Here is a 23,179-nt window from a genome sequence, read left to right as displayed (position 1 = left end):
CAGCGTGGCTCAGTGGAAAGAGCCCGGGCTTTGGAGTCAGAGGTCATGGGTTCGAATCCCGACTCCGCCACATGTCTGCTGTGTGATCTTGGGCAAGTCACTTCACTTCTCTGGGCCTCAGTGCCCTCACCTGTAAAATGGGGATTAAGACTGTGAGCCCCAGGTGGGACAACCTGATCACCCTGCATCCTCCCCAGCGCTTAGAACAGTGCTTTGCACACAGTAAGCGCTTAACAAATGCCAATTATTATTATTTATTATTATTATCATTATTATTCGGCTGCCGAACTACAAGTCCCGGCGTGCTCCGCGGGCGGGTGTCCCTGGGGTTCCGGATGCTGGGAGGCACAGCTCGCAGACAGCAGGGGCAGCGGCAGCAGAAGCAGCAGCAGCAGCAGCAGCCCCAGAAGAAGAAGAGGAGGAGGAGGAGGAGGAGGAGAAGGAGAAGGAGGCTGAGCGAGCTAGACAGGGAGAAGGAAAGGGAGGGAGCCGGGCCGGACTCACACACCCAGACAGACGCCCAGAGACAGGCAGCTCCAGCCCCACAAAAGCCACACCAAAAGGCAAGACAAGAGGAGGAGGTGGGCTGGGGGAGAGGGTGGGAGTGGGAGGGGTGGGGGGAAAGAGGTGTGTGTGTGTGTGTGTGTGTGTGTGTGTGTGTTTGTTTTGGAGGGTGGGGGGCAAAGAAGGAGAAACCCACCAGCCAGGCTGGGCTCCCTCTGGCCTCGTTTCCCTTTCCCACCCAGCAGGGAAGAGGGGTGGGAGATTTCTCCCAGGCTTGCAGTTTCTGGAAAAGGGGGAGGGGGGGGGCTTTGTGTGTATGTGTGTGTGTGGTGAGTGAGTGTGTGTGTGTGTGTGTGTGTGTGTATTGGCGGGTGGGGGGCAAAGAAGGAGAAACCCACCGGCCCCGCCACCCAGCCAGGCTGGGCTCCCCCTGGCCTCGTTTCCCTTTCCCACCCGGCAGGGAAGAGGGGTGGGAGATTTCTCCCCGGCTTGCAGTTTCTGGAAAAGGGGGAGGGGGGGGCTTTGTGTGTGTGGTGTGTGGTGTGTGAGTGAGTGAGTGTGTGTGTGTGTGCGGCACAGGACTAGAGAGAGGGAAGGAGGGCGGGGGGCGACATGTCCAGCCGAGTGCCCGAAGGAGAAGGGGAGCGGAGGGAGGAAAATGCTGTCAGGGCAGGCCGCGGGCGCCGCTGAAAGGCCGGTGCCTGTCCCCCCCAGCCAGGGCCCGGCCGGCCCACCCCCCGGCCCGACACGGACAGCCTGCCGGGGACCCAGCGGGCCGCAGCCGGGTGAGTCGAGGGGCTTCCCGCCCCGCTCCTCCTGTCCGCCGACCCCCTACCCCCTGCCTAAGGCCGCCCCGGCTCTTTTGTGCCATGCCCCGGGTCTCCCGTGCCCCCCACCCCCGGAGTGCCCGGTGCCCAGCTCCGGCTGCCAACTTGCTGCAGCCCCGACGGCCGGTCCTGCCCCCCGGTCGTGCCCTCGGGCCTGGCCCGGGCCCGGCCGCCCCGTCGAAGCCTCCTTTGTTTTGGTGGAGGGGCTCGGCGCGGGGCGGGGGGCCGTTTTTCCCATTTCCTGCCGCCCCCTCCGCCCCCGGGGCCGCGGGGGGCGGCTTGGCCAGGCCCCGGGGGGCGGGGGGGCCGCGGGATTTTCCCAGCGCCGCGCGGAAAGGAAAGGAGGGGGCGGCGGAATGGCCTCTCCCCCCCTCCCCAAACCGTAAAGTTCAACCGGCGACGGAGTCACGGGGCTGGGGGGACAGGGGGGAGTCTCCCCGGGGAGATTTGGGACGGGGGGAGCGGGGCGAGGTGCCGCACTTGGGATGAATCCCCCCACCGGGGACGGGCGGGGAGCCGGTGCGCAGGACAGGCCCCGTGTGTGCTGGACTCCCCGGGGCTGTGTTGAGGACGCCGGGTGACAGGCAGCTGTCAGGCCGGGGTCCGGAAGGAAGAGCCTTTCTCCATGAAAAACCCTCCCCCCCCCCCCCAGTTCACACCTTCCCCGGCTGAGGCTGGTGGGGGGGACTTGGGGAGGGTGATTTCCTGTTGGGGAGGACAGCAGGGGGCTGGCCAGGATGGAGGGAAGGAGCCCTGAGGCCCCCCACCAATCTGACCCACATTGACCCCCTGGGTAAAGTTTGCCCAAGGCGTTGGGGAGGCGCATAGACAACAGGCCCCCCCCCATTCCCACCTCCTCCCCACCCCATCAGCCCGGGTGGGGGGAGAGAGGGAGGAAATGGGCAGGAATTTCTGAGCCGGCTGGAGGCTGGGAGAGGTGGCCCTGGCCACCCCCAGGCGCACAGCGAGCGGGCACCGGTGGGGCAGGGGCAGGGAGGCGGTTACCGGCAGCGGATGCCAGGGAGGAGCCCGGCCAGGGGTGGGGAAGGGGTAACAGCACAACAGACTGCGAGGTTCGTCGCCCTCCCCGCTCCCCAACGGGAGCCGTGCCAGGCCCCGAGGCGGGCAGGGCCGCCGGCTCCAGGAAAGGCTTGAGGTAGGGGGGTAGGAGGCCCCGCGTGCCCACTCCGACCTGGACTCTCAGGGCCCCAAGCTGTGGAGTTGAGGCCGGACGGAGGCTGCTGAGGCCCGGGTCCCCCCGAGCGGCTTCCCGCCCCTCCCGGGGACTCTGGTGATGGAAAGGCGATCCGTGCCCGTTCACCACCCTCCTCCTGGGCCCAGGGCTCCGCCAGGCCTCTCCCCAGGGGTCCGCTCTATGTGCCAGGCGGGGAGGAGGGGCGCCGCTGCCGGCTGAAGGATCCTCGGTCCCGGAGAAGTGGTGGCGATCACTGGGGGCCAGCTGGTGACCCGCCTTGGAGAGCGTCGTCCGCAGGCGAAGGGGGCTGTTGTCCATTGTGGCCAGGTTGCTGCCGCCGTAGCACGTGGGGTACGCGTGGGTGAATGCGTGTTGGCCTAATGGGGGTGGGGAGCCTGAGGCGAGGCGGTGAATTCTCTGGCTCCCCGGCCCGGGGTTCGGTGGCCAGCACGGGCCGTCCCTCGCCGGCGGGCTCGGCGAGCTCGGCCTCTGCCAAGATGTCTGTTTGTTTCCGGCTACTGGAAAGGAAACTCAGTAGGCGCTTTGGGGGCTGGGGGTGAGTGCGGGATCTGGTCCCTGATCCCACCCTTTCTTCCAGGCAGCATGGGAAGAGAGGGGAGGGCGAGCCTACCCACTCGTCTGTTCTGGCCAGTAGCCACCACTCCACATCCTGCAGGAGTTACCTGCCCTCAAATGGCAGAAGTCAAGCTGTTGCTCTGGAGGCCCAGTGCCACGGACAGTGTCCAGTCCAGAGGGCAGAGCTTCCCCGGAGGCCCAGTGCCTCGGGTAATGCCCAATCTGGGGGGGGGGCCTCCCTGCCAACCTTCCCTATTTCTTCCTTGGCCTCGCTCACCCCTGCTCCCAGTGCCGGGGCTGGGCCCGGGATGGCCCTAGACTGTGAGCCTTCTGTTGGGTAGGGACCGTCTCTATAGGTTGCCAACTTGTACTTCCCAAGAGCTTAGTACAGTGCTCTGCACACAGTAAGCGCTCAGTAAATACGGTTGAATGGAGCACAGGCCTGGGACTCAGAAGAATCCGGGTTCTAATCCCAGCTCTGCCGCTTGGCTACTCTGTGACCTTGGGCGAGTCACTTCACTTCTCCGCGCCTCAGTTCCCTCATCTGTCAAATGGGGATTAAGACTGTGAGCCCCCCGTGGGACAGGGACTGTGGCCAACCTGATTAGTTTGTATTTACCCCAGCGCTTAGAGCACTGAGTGATGCATTGTAAGCACTTAACGAATGCCGTCATCGTTATTATTATTATTATTATTATTCCTCCTGACCTCACTTGCCCTTCACCTTTGGGACCCCCACCTAGCGACCTGCCCTGCCCTTCCTGTGCCCCTACGCCTGACCCGAGTGTCAATATCTATTTTCCACAGTAGAATCCATTTTTAATGCAATTACTTTTGAGGTGATACAGAGGGAAACAAACGTGACATGTTTAAGTTGCCCGCTGTGAGTTTTTAACGCGATAGACGGGGAGCGGCAAGGCTGAGGTAGAAGGATCTTCCTCTCCCCGGGGGTGACCCGGCTTCGCCATAGAGCCTGGAGTCAGGAGACCAGAGTGCAGTCCAAGAGCCGGTGGCCAGGGCTGGTCTGTCCGGGAAGGTGGGGGGCACGGAGTCGCCCAGGTGGGTGGGAACTGCATGGGGGGGGGTCTGCCTGTCCCCATCCGGGGGCCCGGGAACTGGGCCCAGGGAGGGCAGGACCTTGATCTTTCAGTCCCCGGGCTCCGCTCCACCCTTGCCCTGGCCCTGGCCCCAGCCCTCTGGCTGAGCAGGTGGGGAGGGGGCGGGGGCAGAACTGAGATGGGGCATTTGGGACTTGGGGGACCTCCCCCCAGTCGGCTTGGCTCCATCCTGGGCTCAACTGAGAGCCCCCCAGGGAGCCGAGGCAAGGAGGGAGTTCCTGTATCCCCAGCCCTGATGGCTAGTTTAGAGGCAGGTGGGGGAAGGGGGAGAGGAAGGGGCTTATAAGAGCCAATCACCTCCCCGGCTGGTGGGGTGGGGTGGGGGGGTCTGCTTGTCCTGCTGCAAGCGGGGTCAACCAGGCCCGGTCCCCGAGGGGATGCTCGGGCCTCCCCGGTTTGCCCCTGGCACCCTAGAACTGCAGTCAGCTCCCCGCTCTGCCCATGACCCTCCCCTCCCAGCCCAGCCGAGCAGGTGTGAAGGGCTGTTGGCCCCCGAGGGAGAGCATGGGGCAGATCCAGGTCCTGCCCGGGTTCCGACGTCTGAGTCATCAGTGGGCGGAGGAGGGGGGTCTGTGGCATGCAGGGGTGGGGGAAAGGGAGCCCGGCCTCTCTCTCTGCCCCCTCTTTCCCCCTACTCGGGTTCCCCCCAGGCGGGCCGGGGGCTGACACTGCAGAGAGGCTGGGAGTGGGGGGATGTCACTGTGACATGCCAGGAAATTGGTCCTCCAGGGAGACAGCCTGGCGGATTGGCAAGGGGAAGGGGGTGGCGGTATACACTGGGACTGGGGGAGGGGGCACAGGCAGATGGAGGCATGGGGGTGAGAGGGAAGGATACAGTCAGATGCCCCTAAACCCGGTGGTTAGAGGAAGGGAGTGAACCTCAGCGGGGGTTGGCGGGGGAGAACGGAGCAGGTGGGTGACACAGGAAAGGGGGTTTGGGGGGAGTGAACTACAGAGGCTGTGTGCTTGGGGCCCGGAGCCAGGACGACTCAGCTGGGGGCCCGGTCCGGTCTGGAACAGAAAGAGGGAGCAGGAGGCAGGCAGGAGGGCAGACTGACAGACAGACAGGGGGGCAGAACGGACTGGCAGGAAGACAAACAAATGGGAAAGCGGGGAGACGGACAGAGAGGCGGGTAGACTGACAAGCAGGCAGAGAGGCAGGAAGGGAAAAAGGCAGACAGGCGGACAAGGGACAGGCAGACTGACAGGCAGGCAGAGAGATGGGAAGACTAACAGGCAGGCAGGCTGAGACAGGCAGACTGACAGGCAGAGAGACAGGAAGACTACCCAGCAGGTAGGCAGACAAGCAAACAGACAGGCAGGCAGACGAGGATCTCCCGTGGTGGTGGTGGCATGGGAAAAGGTGGATCCAGGACTGGCACTGGAGCCCCTCCGGGCCCCTGGGGCAGTGGCCTTAGTGCCCAGCGCCCATCGAGAGCACAGTCAGTGCCTAACAGCTACAGCCCGGGAAGGGCAGAGCCCCCAGAGTCACTGGCCACCACTGCCGCCGGCCAAGGAGACTGGCTCAGCATGGGTGGCGACGGACAGGCCGGCCTGTGGGCAGTGGGAGGGGGAGCTGGCCACATGGCTTGTGGGAGGGGGCACGGCCAGAAAGACCCCCGCTATGGCAGGGAGAGCAGGGACCAGGTGGGCTCAGCTGGGCCCTGGGGAGAAGGGAGTGACTCAGGCAGGCAAGAGCGGGGGAGGGAGAGCCAGCCAGAGCCAGCCTGGGGGAAGAGGAAGGAGGGGGAGAAGAAGAAGGAGGGGGATGGACTGGCCATGGGAATCAGGCGGGCAGAGAGGGAAGCACAACTTCACCAGAAATCCAACAGGGAGGGTGACTGGGCAGTAGGGCCTGAGGGTTTCGGACAAGGAGTGGGCTCTGTGTGTGGGCAGAGCCTGGGGGTGGGGGGGTGCTCCGAACCCCCAGTACCAGCTCTGTCTCTCCCCAAAATAATTATAATAACAATGACTGTGAGCCCGTTGTTGGGTAGGGACCGTCTCTATATGTTGTCAACTTGTACTTCCCAAGCGCTTAGTACAGTGCTCTGCACACAGTAAGCGTTCAATAAATACGATGGACTGAATGAATGAATGATGCTATTCATTAAGTGCTTACTATGTGTCGAGCACTGTTCTAAGCGCTGGGATAGATACAAGGTAATCAGGTTGGACACAGTCCCTGTCCCTCACGGGGTTCACAGTCTTAATCCCCATTTTACAGATGAGGTACCTGAGCCAGAGAGTAGTGAAGTGGCTTGCCCAAAGTCACATAGCAGACAAAGTGGTGGAGCCAGGATTCTCCCTGCTGCTCCTGTCAGGGTTGGATTTCGCTATCCCACCTTCAGGTTTGATCCCTCGGGGCATCCTGTTGTTCTGCTGCCATCAGAAACCAATCTGCCCAAGGACCGGCCATGCATCCGCCTGCCCCCCCCCCCCGCCCCAGAACCTCAGTTTCTCTCCCTGTAGAATGGGGCCGGTGAAGAAGGCCTGGGAAGCTGGACCTTGGGGTCGCATGCAGTGAATTGGGGGGTCAGGGCCGTGGGGCTGGAGCAAGAGTTTAACTGGATCCTCTGGGGAGCCTGGCCACTGAGCGCTACTGGGCAGATGCTAGAGGGGCTTCTGTTGTTGTTGTACTCCCCCAAGCACTTAGCACAGTGCTTTGCACACGGCAAGTGTTAAGACGATCGAATGAAGATTGAATGAATGAATTCTGGTTGGGGGGTCTTGGAAGGAGCCAAGACAGTTGTTTCTAGACAGCTTCTAGACAGTCTTCTAGACTGTGAGCCCACTGTTGGGTAGGGACCGTCTCTATATGTTGCCAACTTGTACTTCCCAAGCGCTTAGTACAGTGCTCTGCACACAGTAAGCGCTAGATAAATGCGATTGATTGATTGTTTAGACCGGGCATCTGAGCTGAGCAACTCATTCCAGGCCTTTGGCTGGCGAGGGGGAGAAAATTGGATGCAGAAAAATTGGGGAAAGGATGCTGGCTCCCTAGGGAGATGAATCTTTCGTGGGGTGCCCGCTGTCTCTGCAACGGGACAGAGGCTGAGGTGCTGGGGGCCAGGTTGATCGCTGGTTGGGGCCGGGACTGGGGACGGGAGAGGCAATCAGCCAGTATCCCTCGGCTCTGAGGCAGTGCCGGGCTGGCGATGCCTGGCACCTCTTGGGGAATTGATGATGACTGGCTGCTTCTCCTGCAGTGTTTCATATCCCGTTGGCGAGTGGGGCGGTGAGAGCGGGCAGGGAGTTGGAGAGACCCAGCCCCAGCTGGGAGCTTTCTGGGATCCTCCGCCACTGCTGCTGAGATTGGGGCTCGAGGGACCCCCCTGGGCCACCCTGACCCAGAGAGGTGAACCAACCTAGCCCAGAAGACAAGAGGGAGCAGCCTCCCCTGCAGAGCCCTCAACTGTGCCAGCCCCGTTGGAGCTGGTACTCCAACACTCCTGTACCCTTTACCCCAGGGGAGGGGGCATCTGAGAAGCAAGGCCACCAAGGCTCTGGCATTTCCTCCAGGGGGATTGCCCTCAGAGGCTCAGACATTGGCAAGGCAGGTTGGGTCTGGATTGAGGCCTGAGCCTTGCCTAGGAACAAGAGTTCCCGGTACCCCCAGCCGTCCCTCAACCAAACAACTTCTCTTCCCTAGGGCCCAGCCAGGGTGGGGCAGGAAGGGCCTGAGGCCCAGTGGGAGAGGTGGCCTCCGAAGGGGCAGTGCCCGGGGATGCAAGCCGGGGATTGGCAGGAACCAGTTGCGGAATAGCAAGGAAGAGGGGAGGTGATGTTCGGGGGAAGAGTCAGGGGTTTTGGATGGTACGAACTGGGTCACGGGAAGAGTCAGGGATGGAAAGGGGAGAGTTAGGGGTGTTGGATGGTCCAGGTTGGGTCACTGGGGGAGAGTCAGAGTTGAAGAGAGGAAGTCAGATGTAGGATGGTTCGTGCTGAGACACAGGAGGAGAGTCAGGGATGGAGGGGGGAGAATTAGCGGTGTTGGATGGTCCATGCCCCCACTTAGCGTGGTGTGGAATGGTCTGTGCTGGGTCACTGGGGAGAATCGGGGTGTTGGATGGTCTGTGCTGGTTACTCTGGAGAATCAGGGATGGAGAGGTGAGAGTCAGGGGTTTTGGATGGTCCATCCCTAACCCCCAGTGTGGTGTTGGATGGTCTGTGCTGGGCCACTGGGGAGAATCAGAAGTGTTGGATTGTCCAAGCTGGGCTGCTCTGGAGAATCAGGGTTGGAGAGGGGAGAGTGAGGGGTGCCGGATGGTTCACGCTGGGCCACTCCGGGAGAGTCAAGGGTGCTGGATGGTCTGTGTTGGATAACTGGAAACAATCAAGGGGGTTGAACGGTCCATGCTGGGTCATTGGTCATTAAGCGCTTAGTACAGTGCTCTGCACACAGTAAGCACTCAATAAATGCTATTGAATGAATAATAATAATAATAATGGCATTTGTTAAGCACTTATTATGTGCAAAGCACTGTTCTACGTGCTGCGGGGGATACAAGGTGATCAGGTTGTCCCACTTGGGGCTCACAGTCTTCATCCCCATTTTACAGATGAGGGAACTGAGGCCCAGAGAAGTGAAGTGACTCGCCCAAAGTCACACAGCTGACAATTGGCGGAGCCGGGATTTGAACCCATGACCTCTGACTCCAAAGCCCATGGTCTTTCCAGTGAGCCACGCTGCTTCTCTGAATGAATTGGGAGAGTTTCAGGAATGGAGAGGGGAAGTCAGGTGTTGGATGGTATGTGCTGGGACACTGGGGGAGAGTCGGGGGGAGAATCAGGGGTGGTGGATAGTCCATGCTGCATCACTGGGGGAGAGTCAGGGGTATTGGAGGGTCACTGGGGGAGAGTCAGGGGTGTTGGATGGTCCGTCCTGGGTCACTGGGGGAGCGTCAGGGATGGAGAAAAGAGAGCCAGAGGTGTTGGATTATCTGTGCTGTGTCACTGGGGGAGCGTCAGGGCTGTTGGATGGTCTGTGCTGGGTCACGGGTGCAGGGGGGAAAGTCAGGGATGGAGAAAGGAGAGCCGGAGGTGTTGGATTATCTGTGCTGTGTCACTGGGGGAGAGTCAGGGGTGTTGGAGGGGCCATGCTGCATCTCTGGGGAGAGTCAGGGTGTTGGATGGTTTGTGCTGGGTCACTGGGGGAGAGTCAGGGGTAGAGAGGGGAGAGTCAGGGTGTTGGATGGTCAGTGCCGGGTCACCCGGGGAGAGTCAAGGGGTGTGGGATGGTCCATCCCTAACCGCGAGGGTGGGTGTCTAGGAGGGTGACCAGATCCCGGTTCCTGCAAGTTCTGTGCAGCCCCCGTCAAGACAGAGACCCCTCTGGGATGGCCCAGGGGGGCATCCTTCCCAGGGCAGGGCCAGGGGGTCTCCGGGGCACCCCTGAGCAGCACCAGGCTGCAGCGGGCAGGCTGCCGGTCTGGGCACGGCCCTGTCTGTGAGCCGGGCCTGCGGGGTGTGTGTGGAGGGGGGGTTCCCCGGGGCTGTGGCGTGGGCCGAGCAGGGGAGGGGGGACCCCGGCCCCAGCTGACAGGAAGCCGCCGGTTCCTCCCCCGGCTGCATGGCTCCCCGCCCGCCTTCTCCTCGGGGTCCTACTGCTCCTCCGATCCTGCAGGCGCTGCCAGGGAGCGCGCCAGGCCCACCCGCCCCATCCCAGCTCCAGCAGGCTGTGGGGCTTGGCTGGACTGGGGGGAGGGGGCTGCCGCAGGTCTTTGAGGGGACGGAGAAGGACAGCCAAGTGAGAGCTTCCCCCCCCACCGCACATCACCTCCAGGACCACTGATCTTCCCCTGCAACATCGTCCTTGCACCGAGCCGCACTCCCGGGCCTCGTACCCAGCAGCTTCAGGCCCCGGCTCTGGTGTCCAGGGAGACCCCGCCAGCCCAGGGGCACGTTTGGTGGGGCGGGGTGGGGGGGCGCCCAGCAAGGCGGGCCGAGGAGCCGGGCAGCTCCCCAGCTGGCGGCCTCTCCCGCCTCCCAGACCAGTTGCCACGGAAGCTTCTAGAAACTGTCTGCTCTGGCCACGGCCTGGGCCCTTGGAAGCCCGGCGACTTTCAAAGGAGGGTGTGGGAGACTGAGGGGGAGGCGTGTTGGGGGCAGGGAGGAAACAGAGCCCCCCAACTCTGCAGGAGGATGGAGGACCACACACGTGCACTCACCCAGGGCTTACACGCACACAGCTAAACCCGCCCCGGCACCCACATGCCAAGCCGGTGGACAAGAGGCAGGGGACCCCTCATTCCTGCCCCCCTCCCCTCTCCGGGTGCCTGAGCCTCGAGCCAAGGGCACAGCCAGAGACCCTCGCCAGCCACAGCGGGCTCAGCCCAGGAGGCCGAGACAGGGGATGCAGAGACCCGGGTACCCACATGTGAACACATGTGCCCTGACACAGGCTCTACCTCTAACAGGTTTGGTTTTTCCATCGGGTTAAGAGCCAGGAAACACTATAGTCATATAGTGATATGACTGAGCAGGGCATCACATAGCGCCGCCGCCTCCTCTCGCAGTGCCACACAATCCCACGCTTAACACACACCCGTTCATACAAACCCACTTGCCCCTAGACCTCCATGGGGTACACATGCATGCAGAGCCATGCATGCAAATCCACTCATCGGCACGCATCCTGTAGTGCGTAAGCAGGCACCCCCCCGTCACGCACACCCGTCCCAGTTCAGATTTTTCTGTCCCTCTGAGGGGCGGGGGTGGAGAGGGTGGGTGCCAGGGAAAGGGAGGAGACTGGACCCCAAAGCCGAGGAGGGTAAGGGCCCCACCCAGAGCTGCCAGCTAGGGAGGGAGCGGAGCGGCTGGCCCTGGTTGGGGGGGGGTGTATCCAAAGCCGCAGCTGGGTGGGGACCCCGGAGGGGGTGGGCAGGGGTTTGGGGGGTGGGGGAGTGGAGGCAGGGAGCCAGACAAGGAGGGTGGCTCTGAGTGGGGCAGGCCAGGGCCGGGCCCCTGGGGGAGGGGCAGGGCCAGCCGCACAGGAAGAGGCTGGCAGGCTTGGGGGGGAAGGGAGGAGCCCTGGGGCTTGTTGGGAGGGAAGGGAGAAGAAGGAGATGGAAGATGGAGCAGGGGGCTCCGTGCAGGGGCTTGGGGGGGAGCCCAAGGGGCCCTGCCCCATCTCCTCCCAAACTCATGTACCTGGGAGAGTCACATGAGCATGCGCAGAAACAGTTGCTTCCAGTGGCAAAAACACATGTCCCCAGGCACACACGTCATACTGCCCTCGTCCCACCCCCCCACCAGAGACATCCCAAACACACCTAGATGCAGGTACACACAGGTACATCCAGGTATGCTCTCCCACTCAGGCAGTGACACTGGAAGGCAAACTCACTCCCATGTGTGGGCACACTCACACAGCCACACCCAGGTGTGAACACATACAGACATGCCCAGGTGTGCATGCACAATTGCACAGGTGCCTACACACTCATTCGTTCATTCAGTCGTATTTAATGAGCGCTTATTGTGTGCAGAGCGCTGTACTCAGCGCTTGGGAAGTACAAGTCGGCAACATATAGAGACGGTCCCTACCCAACAACGGGTTCACAGTCTAGTTAGTGGAGAAGCAGTGTGGGTCAGTGGAAAGAGCACAGGCTTGGGAGTCAGAGGTCATGAGTTCTAATCCCGGCTCCCCCACCTGTCTGTTGTGTGACCTTGGGCAAGTCACTTAACTTCTCCGAGCCTCAGTTACCTCATCTGTAAAATCGGGATTAAGACTGGGAGTCCCACAGGGGACAATGTGATCACCTTGTATCCTCCCCCAGCGCTTAGAACAGTGCTTTGCACATAGTAAGCGCTTAACAAATGCCATCATTATTTATCATTATTTTTAGTCACAGTCACATCCAGGTGGGTACAGAGCCACACCCAGATGAGCGTGCGGTTAGTCGTGCCCAGGTGTGTTGCACACCCACGGCATACCCCAGTACCTGTACACTCATCATCATGCTCAGGTATGCATGCGTACTCACACAGACACACCCGATTGTGTTGCACACCCAGGTGTATGAACACTGGCCATCATGCCTAGTGTGCACACGCATTCGCAGTCATGCCCAGGTGTGCATGCACTCACACAACCACGCCCCGGCGTATTGTCCGTTCACACAGACCCACCCGGGCGTGCACAAACACTGACGGTCACACCCAAACGTATGCACACTAACCCAGTCACCCCACAGAGCACAGTTCAAGGACCAGTAAAACTTGGATCGCAAGTCCCTGCTTGCCAACTGCGACTTGTCTCTGGGGGTGGGAGGTTGGTGGTCTCCATAGAGGGGCCTGGGGCATCGCAGTAACTGAACCAAAGGGCAATGCCTGAATGCAGCCCCCCTTTCCCCCCAAGACCCCAACCCCAGGTCCGGCTCATTTGGCCATGCCGTGGGCCGCCCAGCTCAGCCTGCCTGCCCGCCAACCCCGCGGGCCCCCCTGTCCCCCGCCGGGGCTGGCTGGCGTCAGCAGTTTGCAAGGAGATGAGAACAATTCACAAGGCCTTGTTTCAGGGCCTGGTAACCCCCCCATTGCCGGGCAGTTGGGAGGCGGCGGCGGCGGGCTGAGGATGGGGGGAGGGTAGGGGGAGCCCCCTCCACTCTGCTCTCCCCACCTCTGCTCCTCTCAGCTCTCTGATGCTTCAAACGCAGGCGTGCTCTGAAGGCAATCGCTGCTGCTTCAGCAACAACAGCACCCACCCCAGCCCTGCTCCCAGGCCTGCCCGGGTCCCTGTCCGGCTCCCTGTCCGGCGGTCAGCCCAGGCCGGGCCCTGCTCCGGCTCCCGGCCCAGCCCTGCCCAGCTTGGCTCGGGCTCGGGCTCCGACTCTTGCTCCTGCTCTGGCCCGCACTGAATATTTGAAGGCAGATGGGTGGGCTGGAATCCGGCCCCCCTCCCTGCCTGCCTGCCCGCCTGCCCGCCAGGCTTCGGGCCTTTCCTCCATCCCCTCCCCCTGAGCCTAGCCGCCTGCCCGCAGCCTGCTGGGCTCAGGGGGAGGGGGCGGCTCCGGGCCCTGGGCAGCGACAGAGACAGATGGGCCCGGCCCCTCACCCCTAGCTCAGGGCCAAGGGCTGGGGGTGCCTCCGCCCCTCCCTGTGAGCAGCTCCTCTCTCCCCACCTCTCTCTCTTGGAAAACCATAAACACCACCTTCCCCCTCCCCCTTCCCCTGCCTGTCCTGGGGCAAAGGCTGATGGCAGCTTCCTGCTCTGGTGGGAGGTGAGAAATGGGGGAATTTCTCCCACCTCACTCAAACACTGCCTCCCACCCCTACAGGCACTGCCTCTCTTTCTTAATAATAATATAATAATGGCATTTGTTAAGCGCTTACTGTGTTCTAAGCTCTGGCGGGGGGGATACAAGGGGATCAGGATGTCCCACGTGGGGCTCACAGTCTTAATCCCCATTTTCCAGATGAGGTAACTGAGGCTCAGAGAAGATAAGTGACTTGCCCAAGGTCACACAGCAGACATGTGGAGGAGCCGGGATTCGAAGCCATGACCTCTGACTCCAAAGCCCGGGCTCTTTCCATTGAGCCACGCTGCTTCTTCCCCTCCATGCTTCCCCAGCTAAATTCCCTCACACACACCCGGACCGACCCTCTTGCTGACACACTCGCACACACACACACCAACCTGCCATATGCTCCAACACACTCGACTCCAGTCCAGTCACATTCCAACCTCATTCTATAGTATGCGCACACGTACACACAAACACACTTGCACACAAAGCTTGCAGTTTCTCATGTGTGCTGGTTCTTTCTGTCTGTTGGTTCCTCCCCGCCACCGGGCCCCTACTTTGAGAGCGCTCTCCTCTCTGAGCACCCCTCCCTTCCTCTCCCCCGTCCCAATACCACTTCCCCCTTCCCTGGGAATTCCCACTGTCTCTCCTCTGAATTCCAAGAAAGGGCCCCTGGACATGATGGAGCTGGAGTCCAGGGCAGGCATAAGCTCGTAGCGGGCTGACGCTTCTGTTGCCCAGGGCCCAGATGGGGAGCATCGGGTCAGGGGGAGAAAGTAGAGGGTCCCCGGGCTTTTCTGTCAGGGTACGGCGTTGGTCATTCGTTTACTCATTCATCCATCCATTTAATCAAATTTATTGAGGGCTTACAGGGTGCAGAGCACTGTACTAAGGACTTGGGAAAGTACCGTACAACATTGAACAGTGACATTCCCTGCCCGCAACGAGCTCACGGTCCAGAACGGGGGAGACGGACACCACTACAAATAAATAAAATTACAGATATGTACATAAGTGCTTTGGGGCCAGCAAGGGGGAAGAGCCAAGGGATAAATAAAATGACAGATATGTGCTTAAGTGCTTGGGGGCTGGGAGAGGGGGAAGAGTGAAGGGAGCAGGTCAGAGCGATGGAGAAGCGACTGAGAGATGGTCCTTTGCAAGCATTTAGTATAGTACATAATAATTGTGGTATTTTTTAAATGCTTACTATGTGCCAGGCATTGTACTAAGCGCTGGGAAAGCTACAAGCTAATCAGATCGGACATAGTCCGTGTCCCACAAGGGGCTCAGTCTTAATTCCCATTTTACAGATAAATAATAATAATAATGGCATTTATTAAGCACTTACTATGTGCAAAGCACTGCTCTGAGCGCTGGGGAGGATACAAGTTGATCAGGTTGTCCCACGAGGGGCTCACATCTTTAATCCCCATTTTATAGATGAGGTAACTGAAGCACAGAGCCTGTCACATAGTAAGCGCTTAACAGATACCATCAGTATTGTTATCAAACGACTTGCCCAAGGTCCCACAGCAAACAAGTGGTGGAGCGGGACTAGAACCCAGGACTTTCCGACCCCCAGGCCTGTGCTCTACACACTAGGCCACACTGCTGAGCTCTCAGAAGGCGCTCAGCCCATTCCGTCACTGTTATTTGGCCCTCTGAGCCCTGGTGTTAGCCGGTTGCAGTGTGCTCGCTCTGTAGATAGCCCAGAGCAGAGGTAGAGGAGATTGGAGGCTGGCTGATGGAGGGAGTCAGGGATGGAGTAGAAGATTCTTCATGGGCCAGTTGGCCAAAGGAGTCCCCCTCTTCCGGATAGATGGGGGTCGAATGCCCCAAGAAAGCCAGGGGTCAATCGCCCCCTCCCACCACGACTCTGGGCCGAAGCTTGAACTACTGAGAGGGGCGAGCCCCCTCCCACAGCCCCGTGGAGTGAAATTCCCGACAGCGAAGGTTATTTTAATGGATACATTACTTTAAACGGAACCTCCGCCATCTGTTCCCCCCCTAATTAGGGATGCAAAAGACCCGCCTCCCAGCCAGTGCTGCGAAGGGAAGATAGAAGTGATTTAATCCGTGTGGCCCCACAAGCATCTGGGATGGGGCTTTGCCCCTCTGCAGGAGCGGGAGGTCGTAGACGGGCGGGAGTCGGCAGTGGGCACCGAGGCGGGGGTGGGCACCCAGAGACTGGGGTGCCAAGGGGTGGAACTGGGGACCGAGGGAGAGGGGCACCGAGGGTGGTGCTGGGGGGGGCGAGGGGCAGAGCTTGGCATCAGGGGCGGGGCTGGGGACCGAGCGGATGGGGCTGTGGCTTTTCTCACATGTGGAGAGAGGGTGCGGGGAGGAAGCCGGAGAGCCTTGGCACGGTGGGAAGAGAGCGTGGCTCAGTGGAAGGAGCACGGGCTTTGGAGTCCGAGGTCATGGGTTCAAAACCCGGCTCCGCCAATTGTCAGCCGTGTGACTTTGGGCAAGTCACTTAACTTCTCCGCCTCAGCTCCCTCATCCGTAAAATGGGGATGAAGTGGGACAACCTGATCACCTTGTAACCTCCCCAGCGCTTAGAACGGTGCTTTGCACATAGTAAGCGCTTAATAAATGCCATCATTATTATTATTATTATGAGGGTTTTACCTCGAGAGGCCAAGCAGACGATTGACCTGGGCAGGGCCAACTGGTCTGGGCTTGAGGAGACCCCTCCGCTCCCCAGTCTGCCCTTGGTCCCATCGGAAGGAGAGGGGATGGAGTGAGCCCCCAGTCAGGGTGGGAGAGATGCCATTGGGGGCCTTAAACTACCAAGTGGCTTCTATTGCTTGGTTCCGTCCATGCTTTCGGGCCCCGGAAGCTCTGTGAGAGCAATGCCCCGGCCTCTCTGGAGAGTGGAGTTTGGATGGAGGACCCCCCGCCCCCCACTTGATAGGGAGAAGGGGAGGGAGGAGAGTGGAAGGTACATAACTGTAATTTATTTACTTCTATTAATGTCTGCTTCCCCCCTCTAGACGGTAAGCTCGTTGTGGGCAGGGAACGTGTCTGTTCATTGTTATATTGTTGCATCCCAAGCGCTTAGTCCAGTGCTCTGCACGCAGTAAGCGCTCAATAAATACGATTGAATGAGTGAAGGAGCAGAGGGGAAGGGAGGGGAGTGGGGGCAGGGCGACCAAGAAACTGAGCCTTCCTGTCTTGGTAGAAGCGTGGGCCGGACTCATCCCCTGGTGGGTTTTGAAATACCGTCAGTCAGTCAATCAGTCAGCCAGTTTATTGAACGCTTACTTTGTTCAGAGCACTGTGCTGTGCGCTGGGGAGAGTACGGCAATAAACGGACACATTCCACGCCTACAGCGAGTTTACAGTCCAGAGGGGGAGACGGACACTAATAGAAATAAATAAATTACAGATATGGACGTAAGTGCTGTGGGGATGAGAGCGGGGATGAATCCAGGGAGCAAGTCAGGGCGACGCAGAAGTGAGTGGGAGAAGAGGAAAGGAGGGCTTAGTCAGGGAAGGCCTCTTGGAGGAGATGTGCTTTCAGTGAGGATTTGAAATGGGAGAGAGTAATTGTCTGTAATTCTGCCCTTCCCATCACTCCCCTCCTCTCCCCTGGGGCTTTGGTTCATCCATTGTCCTGCAGAATACTAATAACAATAACAGTTATGGTACCTGAAGCCCTGGCTATAATCAGGCATAAACTCCTCACCCTGGGCTTCAAGGCTGTCCATCCCCTCGCCCCCTCCTACCTCACCTCCCTTCTGTCCTTCTCCAGCCCAACCCGCACCTTCCGCTCCTCTGCTGCTAATCTCCTCACCGTACCTCGTTCTCACCCGTCCCGCCGTCGACCCCCGGCCCACGTCATCCCCCGGGCCTGGAATGCCCTCCCTCCGCACATCCGCCAAGCTAGCTCTCTTCCTCCCTTCGAAGCCCTACTGAGAGCTCACCTCCTCCAGGAGGCCTTCCCAGACTCAGCCCCCTCCTTCCTCTCCCCCTCTTCCCCATCCCCCCACCTTACCTCCTTCCCCTCCCCACAGCACCTGTACATATTTATTACTCTATTTTACTTGTACACATTTATTCTATTTTATTTTGTTAATATGCTTTGTTCTGTTCTCTGTCTCCCCCTTCTAGACTGTGAGCCCGCTGTTGGGTAGGGACCGTCTCTATATGTTGCCAACTTGTACTTCCCAAGCGCTTAGTACAGTGGTCTGCACATAGTAAGCGCTCAATAATTACGATTGAATGAATGAATGAATAATAATAATGATGACATTTATTAAGCGCTTACTATGTGCAAAGCACAGTTCTAAGCACTGGGGAAGATACAAGGTGATCTTCATCCCCATTTTACAGATGAGAGAACTAAGGCCCAGAGAAGTTAAGTGACTTGCCCAAAGTCACACAGCTGACAAGTGGCGGAGTCGGGATTGGAACCCATGACCTCTGACTCCCAAGCCCGGGCTCTTGCCACTGAGCCACGCTGCTTCTCTAACTTCTTACTATGTTCCAAGAACCACAGTAAGACCTGGGGTGGATAATGTGCATCAGGTTGGATACAGTCCCTGTCCCACATGGGAATCACAGTCTAAATAGGGGGGAGTAGGATTGAATCCCTGTTTTTCAAATGAGGAAACTGAGGCACAGAGAAGTGAAGCGACTTGAGTAAGGTCACAGTGCAGGCAAGTGGTGAAGCCAGAATTAGACCTCAATTCCTCTGACTCACAAGCCCATACATACTGTTTTCATTAAGCCACATTGCCTCAGTAATAATGATAATTGTGGCATTTCATTCATTCAGTCGTATTTATTGAGCGCTTACTGTGTGCAGAGCACTGTACTAAGCGCTTGGGAAGTACAAGTTGGCAACACATAGAGACAATCCCTACCCAACAACGGGCTCACGGTCTAGAAGGGGGAGACAGACAACCAAACAAAACATGTGGACAGGTGTCAAGTCATCAGAACAAATAGAATTAAAGTTAAAGGCACATCATTAGCAAAATAAATAGAATAGGAAATATGTACAAGTAAAATAAATAGAGTGATAAATCTGTACAAACATATATACAGGTGCTGTGGGGAGGGGAAGGAGGTAGGGCTGGGGGGATGGGGAGGAGGAGAGGGAAAAGGGGACTCAGTTTGGGAAGGCCTCTTGGAGGAGGTGAGCTCTCTGTAGGGCTTTGAAGGGAGGAAGAGAACTAGCTTGGCGGATGTTTCGGAGGGAGGACATTCCGGGCCCGGGGGAGGACGTGGGCTGGGGGTCGATGGCGGGACGGGCGAGAACGAGGTACAGTGAGGAGGTTAGCGGCAGAGGAGCGGAGGGTGCGGGCTGGGCTGGAGAAGGACAGAAGGTGAGGTAGGAGGGGGCGAGGTGATGGACAGCCTGGAAGCCCGGAGTGAGGAGTTTTTGCTTGATGCGTAGGTTGACAGGCATTCCGATTTTATAGCTCTAGGCCCAGAGAGGTCAAAAAACTTGGACTAGGTCACCCAGCTGGTCAGCCACAGAGCTGGGTCCAGAACCTAGGTCTCCGCCCTCTAAGATCCCTGGTCTTTTCGCCAGACCATGCTGCCCCTCTGAGCACATGCCGAGCACTGTACTAAGCGCTGAGGTAGATAGACAATAATCTCTGCCCCACGTGAGGCTCATAGCCCCCCTCCTTTCTGCGCTGACCAGCTTGGTCAGGGGTGAGGGACAGCCCCGCCAGCCCCATCCAGGGTGAAGGGCAGGGACCAAATCGGGCCCTCGGGCCTGCTCAGTCCTGATCCGTCCACCCACCCACGGCTCCCTGGCCAGTAGTGCCCAGGCCCACGGTTGGCACGCCTGCCTGCACACACCTGCTCCTTCAGCTCCCACCGGACTGGCGGTTGGCACCCATGCCCTCCCCAGGGAGGGCGGGGGAAAGGGAGCGGAGTAGGGGGAACGTTGCTGACACAGCTGGCCCCAAGCTGGGCCCCAGCTGGGAAGGATCCAGCAAGCAAGGGAAGGAGGCGTGGCTGGGGTGCCCGCAGAGATGGCCTGGCAGGGGGCACCCCTGCCGCGTGCCCAGCGCACCCTCGTGCCAGCTGGGTGCCCTTGGGGGTGGGTGAAGCCGGAGAGTCAGGGGGGCAGCAGGGGGGGAGGACTGCAGAGGGCAGAGCTCCCAGGATGTTTGCCCGCATCTGCCCGTGGGCTACGGGCACCTGGCCTGGCGCAGTCCTGGGCTGCAGCAGTGGCATCAGGAGCACTGCAGGGAGGAAGGGCCAGGTTGGGCTGCAGGAATTTTAAAGATTGCTGCAGGCCTGAGGGTCTGAGCCACCCCCGTGGAGCTGGGCAGTCATGCAGAATTAATCCTAACGGCAGCGGCAGCAGCCCCTCCGCCCTCCCGGCTCCGCCGAGGCTGGAATCTCTGGGAAAAAGAGGGGGTGGGCGAGGGAGGGGGAACGGGGAAGAAACCCCCTTGCCCCATTCCCTGGCCCTGCCTGGCCTGGGGTTAGGGGGTGGGGGGCTCTGGCGTGGAGAGGGAGCTGGCACTGCCTCCCTCAGAAGAGGGGCCTCAGTAGCATCCAGGGATTTTCAGCTAGAGAAGCACAGGTCGGATCAGTGTGTCCCCCCCGGATTGTCTTCTCTTACCCTGCCCTTCCCCCCCAACTCCCGAGTGACCCATGCCCTCTGGCCCCTTGGCACCGGGGGGCGGCCAGCGCAGCGCAGCTGTTGCCCGGTCCTGAGTTCCTCCGTTTTATAAATAATGCAGCAGAGGCCGGGCTGGCTGGGACCTGCAGACGCTCCGATCGAAGGCATCTCAGCCCCACTGCACACCGGGGGCGGGGAGAGGGGAGCAGGCTGGACCGCGGTCACCTTGCAGCTGCTGAAGGTACCAGCGTCCGTGCCACGCGCCAGGAGCCCAGAGTCCCGCCGTTGGCTCCTGGGCACCGGGCCTGCCAGGGTCTAGCGCGGTGAGGTGGCTGGAGGCGGGAGCCTCATTGTTTTGCTTTGCTGTGTGACCTCAGGGACGGAGCTAGCCCTCTCTGGGTGGCCGGAGGAGCCAGGGAGCCGCTTGGAGATCTTCAGGGGGAGCGAGGGAACCTGAGGGTCCCGGTCCCAGAGAGGGCTCAACCCTTCCTGGGCCGGCAGGCAGCCTGTTTGGCCAATGGGGGCAAAATAAGAAACATCACCTCTTTGGAGCTACTGCTTGTTGGCCGGGCCTGGGCCCGTTTATCCACACGGTTGCCAGGGTGTGGCAGGGGTGGGGGAACCTGAGGTTGGGGAGGGGAAAGGGGAGAAGCACTGAATTCTCCCCCTCCCTTTCTCCCTCCCTCTTCCCCATCCCCTTTCACAGCAGGGCACCGGTCCCTCGTCCTGTGCTTCTCCTCTTTGGGCCTTGCCCCAAGCCACTGACCCCAGCCTTGCCCCCTCTGCCAGGCCAGGGCTGGAGGCTGGGGGGTGGGGGGGGCTTGTTAATGTTTAGACAGGTAGTTAGCAACTGGAGGTTGCCATGGCAACGCTGCAAGCTGTGCGCCTGAGCTGCAGCCTGAGGTGCCTGTGTCTGGGGTTGGGGGTCCCGGTGGAAATGGCGGGGAGGGGGGGCGTGCTTAGTGGCGTAGGGGGCTTTTGGACCTGTCATCTGAACATCTCCCGGTTCCCGGCTTTATAGATCCGTGGAACCTCAGTCTGAACTCTTGCCTCTAGGCACATTTTCCTTCTCAGGCTCCCGTCCTTCCCAGGTGCTCGTGGGGGCACCTCAGCTCCCCTGCCCACCGCAGCGGGCCGGAACGGGCAGAGCAGGTGGTTAGCGATGGAGGGGGGTGCCGGGTCATCGAGGAAGGTGACAGGCAGTGTGGGTGGCACGTTGGCAGTGTGGGTGGCAGTCAGTCAATCATACTTACTGAGCACTTACTAAGCCCTCGGGAGTGTACAACAGAAACATCCCCTGCCCACGGCGAGCTTACAATCTAGAGGGCGGACAGGTAGTGTGGCCGATAGGTGCTGTGACAGTCCTGGGTCCGGGGGGTCTCAGCCCTCTGTCTCTGTGGGGCCAGAGGAAGGGGCGCTGAGGGCTGTGTGTGTCCCAGGCTACAGGGGGGGCCTTCGCATCATCCAGCTACCTGCCCAACCTGGGCCCGGGCGGCTGCCGGAGACCCTCCCGGCCCTAAGCGTCTGCGGCCCACGATCTTTCCCCAGGGCCCACAGCCACTTTGGGGGTGCTGGGCCCACCTCAATAACGAGGAGCCATTAGTGAGCAGCCGAGACCCAGGCCGGGGCCTTTCTCCAGGGCAGCCCTGCGGGAGGTGATGGGGAAGGGGCTAACAAGGTCACGAGCCCAGGGGACCTACCCGCTGGCTTCCGCGGGCCCTCTCCTCTCTGGACCCCCTTCCCTTCCCCCCAACCACTGCTCTGCCCTACCCAAGGCCCAGCCTGCCGCCTCCCTGCTGTCCCTAGCTAGCCGGCTGTGCAGCCTTCCCTCCCCCGGCTGCCGGGAGATTGGTCTCTTCCCCGGGGTTTGTCGGCAGCCCTGGTGGTTAAAGCTGATTGCTCTTTCAGACCTCCTGGCCCACTTGCCTAACAGCCTGAATCCTGCCAGAAGATTGAGAGCAGGCACCCTGCCGCCTGCTCTGCCCCCGTCCTGCTGCCCGCCTGCCACTCCTGCTCTACCCCTGCCCTGCCAAATGCCCACCATTCCTGCTCTACCCCCGCCTTGCCACCCGGCTGCCCACCACCCCTCTTACACCCCCTGCCAGCCACCCGCCACCCCTGCTCTGCCCAGATAATAATAATGATAGCATTTATTAAGCGCTTACCATGTGCAAAGCACTGTTCTAAGCGCTGGGGAGGTTACGAGGTGATCAGGGTGTCCCATGGGGAGCCCTCATTTTTACAGATGAGGGAACTGAGGCCCAGAGAAGTGAAGTGACTTGCCCAAAGTCACACAGCTGTCAAGTGGCGGAGCCGGGATTTGAACATCCTGCTCCCGCCTTGCCCCCGCATCTTCTAGACTGTGAGCCCGCTGTTGGGTAGGGGCCGTCTCCATATGTTGCCAACTTGGACTTCCCAAGTGCTTAGTACAGGGCTCTGCACACAGTAGGTGCTCAGTAAATACGATTGAATGAATGAATGAATCTCTGGCCGCTCCCTTCTCCTCTCACCCCATCCCTGCCCAGGGCTTCTGTCTGATTCTGGTGTTGCCCCTCCTCCTGTCAGGGTGGTCCTGGCCTCGGGGTGGGGGGCAACAATGCCAAAAGACAGGAGGGGGGGCCTTGCCCATGCTTCCCCTTTGCCAGGATCCGGCTTAGGACCAGGCCTAGGTGGCCGTGCCACCCATCTGCCCCAGAGCTGGTGGCTGGGTTCCCTCCCAGGTGGGCAGTCAGGTCTGAGGCTACCAGAGTAGCGCCCTCCTCCCCTCCCCGCCTTACCAGCCAATCCATTGGTACTTAATAATAATAATAATGGCATTTATTAAGCGCTTACTATGTGCAAAGCACTGTTCTAAGCGCTGGGGAGGTTACAAGGTGATCAGGTTGTCCCACGGTTGGGGGGCTCACAGTCTTAATCCCCATTTGACAGATGAGGTCACTGAGGCCCGGAGAAGTCAAGTGACTTGCCCAAAGTCACCCAGCTGACAAGTGGCAGAGCCGGGGTTTGAACCCATGACCTCTGATTCCAAAACCCGTGCTCTTTCCACGGAGCCACGGTGCTTCTCTTAGTGAGTGTTTACTTTGTGCAGAACACTAGACAATTAATTAATCAATCGTATTTAT

At 60.0% G+C, this 23,179-nt stretch overlaps 1 protein-coding gene across 1 annotated transcript in view; it reads left to right on the top strand.

Moving 5' to 3' along the window:
• The first annotated feature begins 436 nt into the window (after nucleotides 1-436).
• AHDC1 (AT-hook DNA binding motif containing 1) overlaps nucleotides 437-23,179 on the top strand; it is a 129,330-nt gene continuing 106,587 nt past the window's right edge. The window contains 1 exon segment of the mRNA XM_038758350.1: nucleotides 437-581. The gene's annotated coding sequence lies outside the window, so the exon portion shown is untranslated.

This window comes from Tachyglossus aculeatus, chromosome 16, assembly GCF_015852505.1.
Source record: "Tachyglossus aculeatus isolate mTacAcu1 chromosome 16, mTacAcu1.pri, whole genome shotgun sequence".
NCBI lineage: Eukaryota > Metazoa > Chordata > Mammalia > Monotremata > Tachyglossidae > Tachyglossus > Tachyglossus aculeatus.
This window is presented reverse-complemented; position numbering and strand designations above follow the sequence as displayed.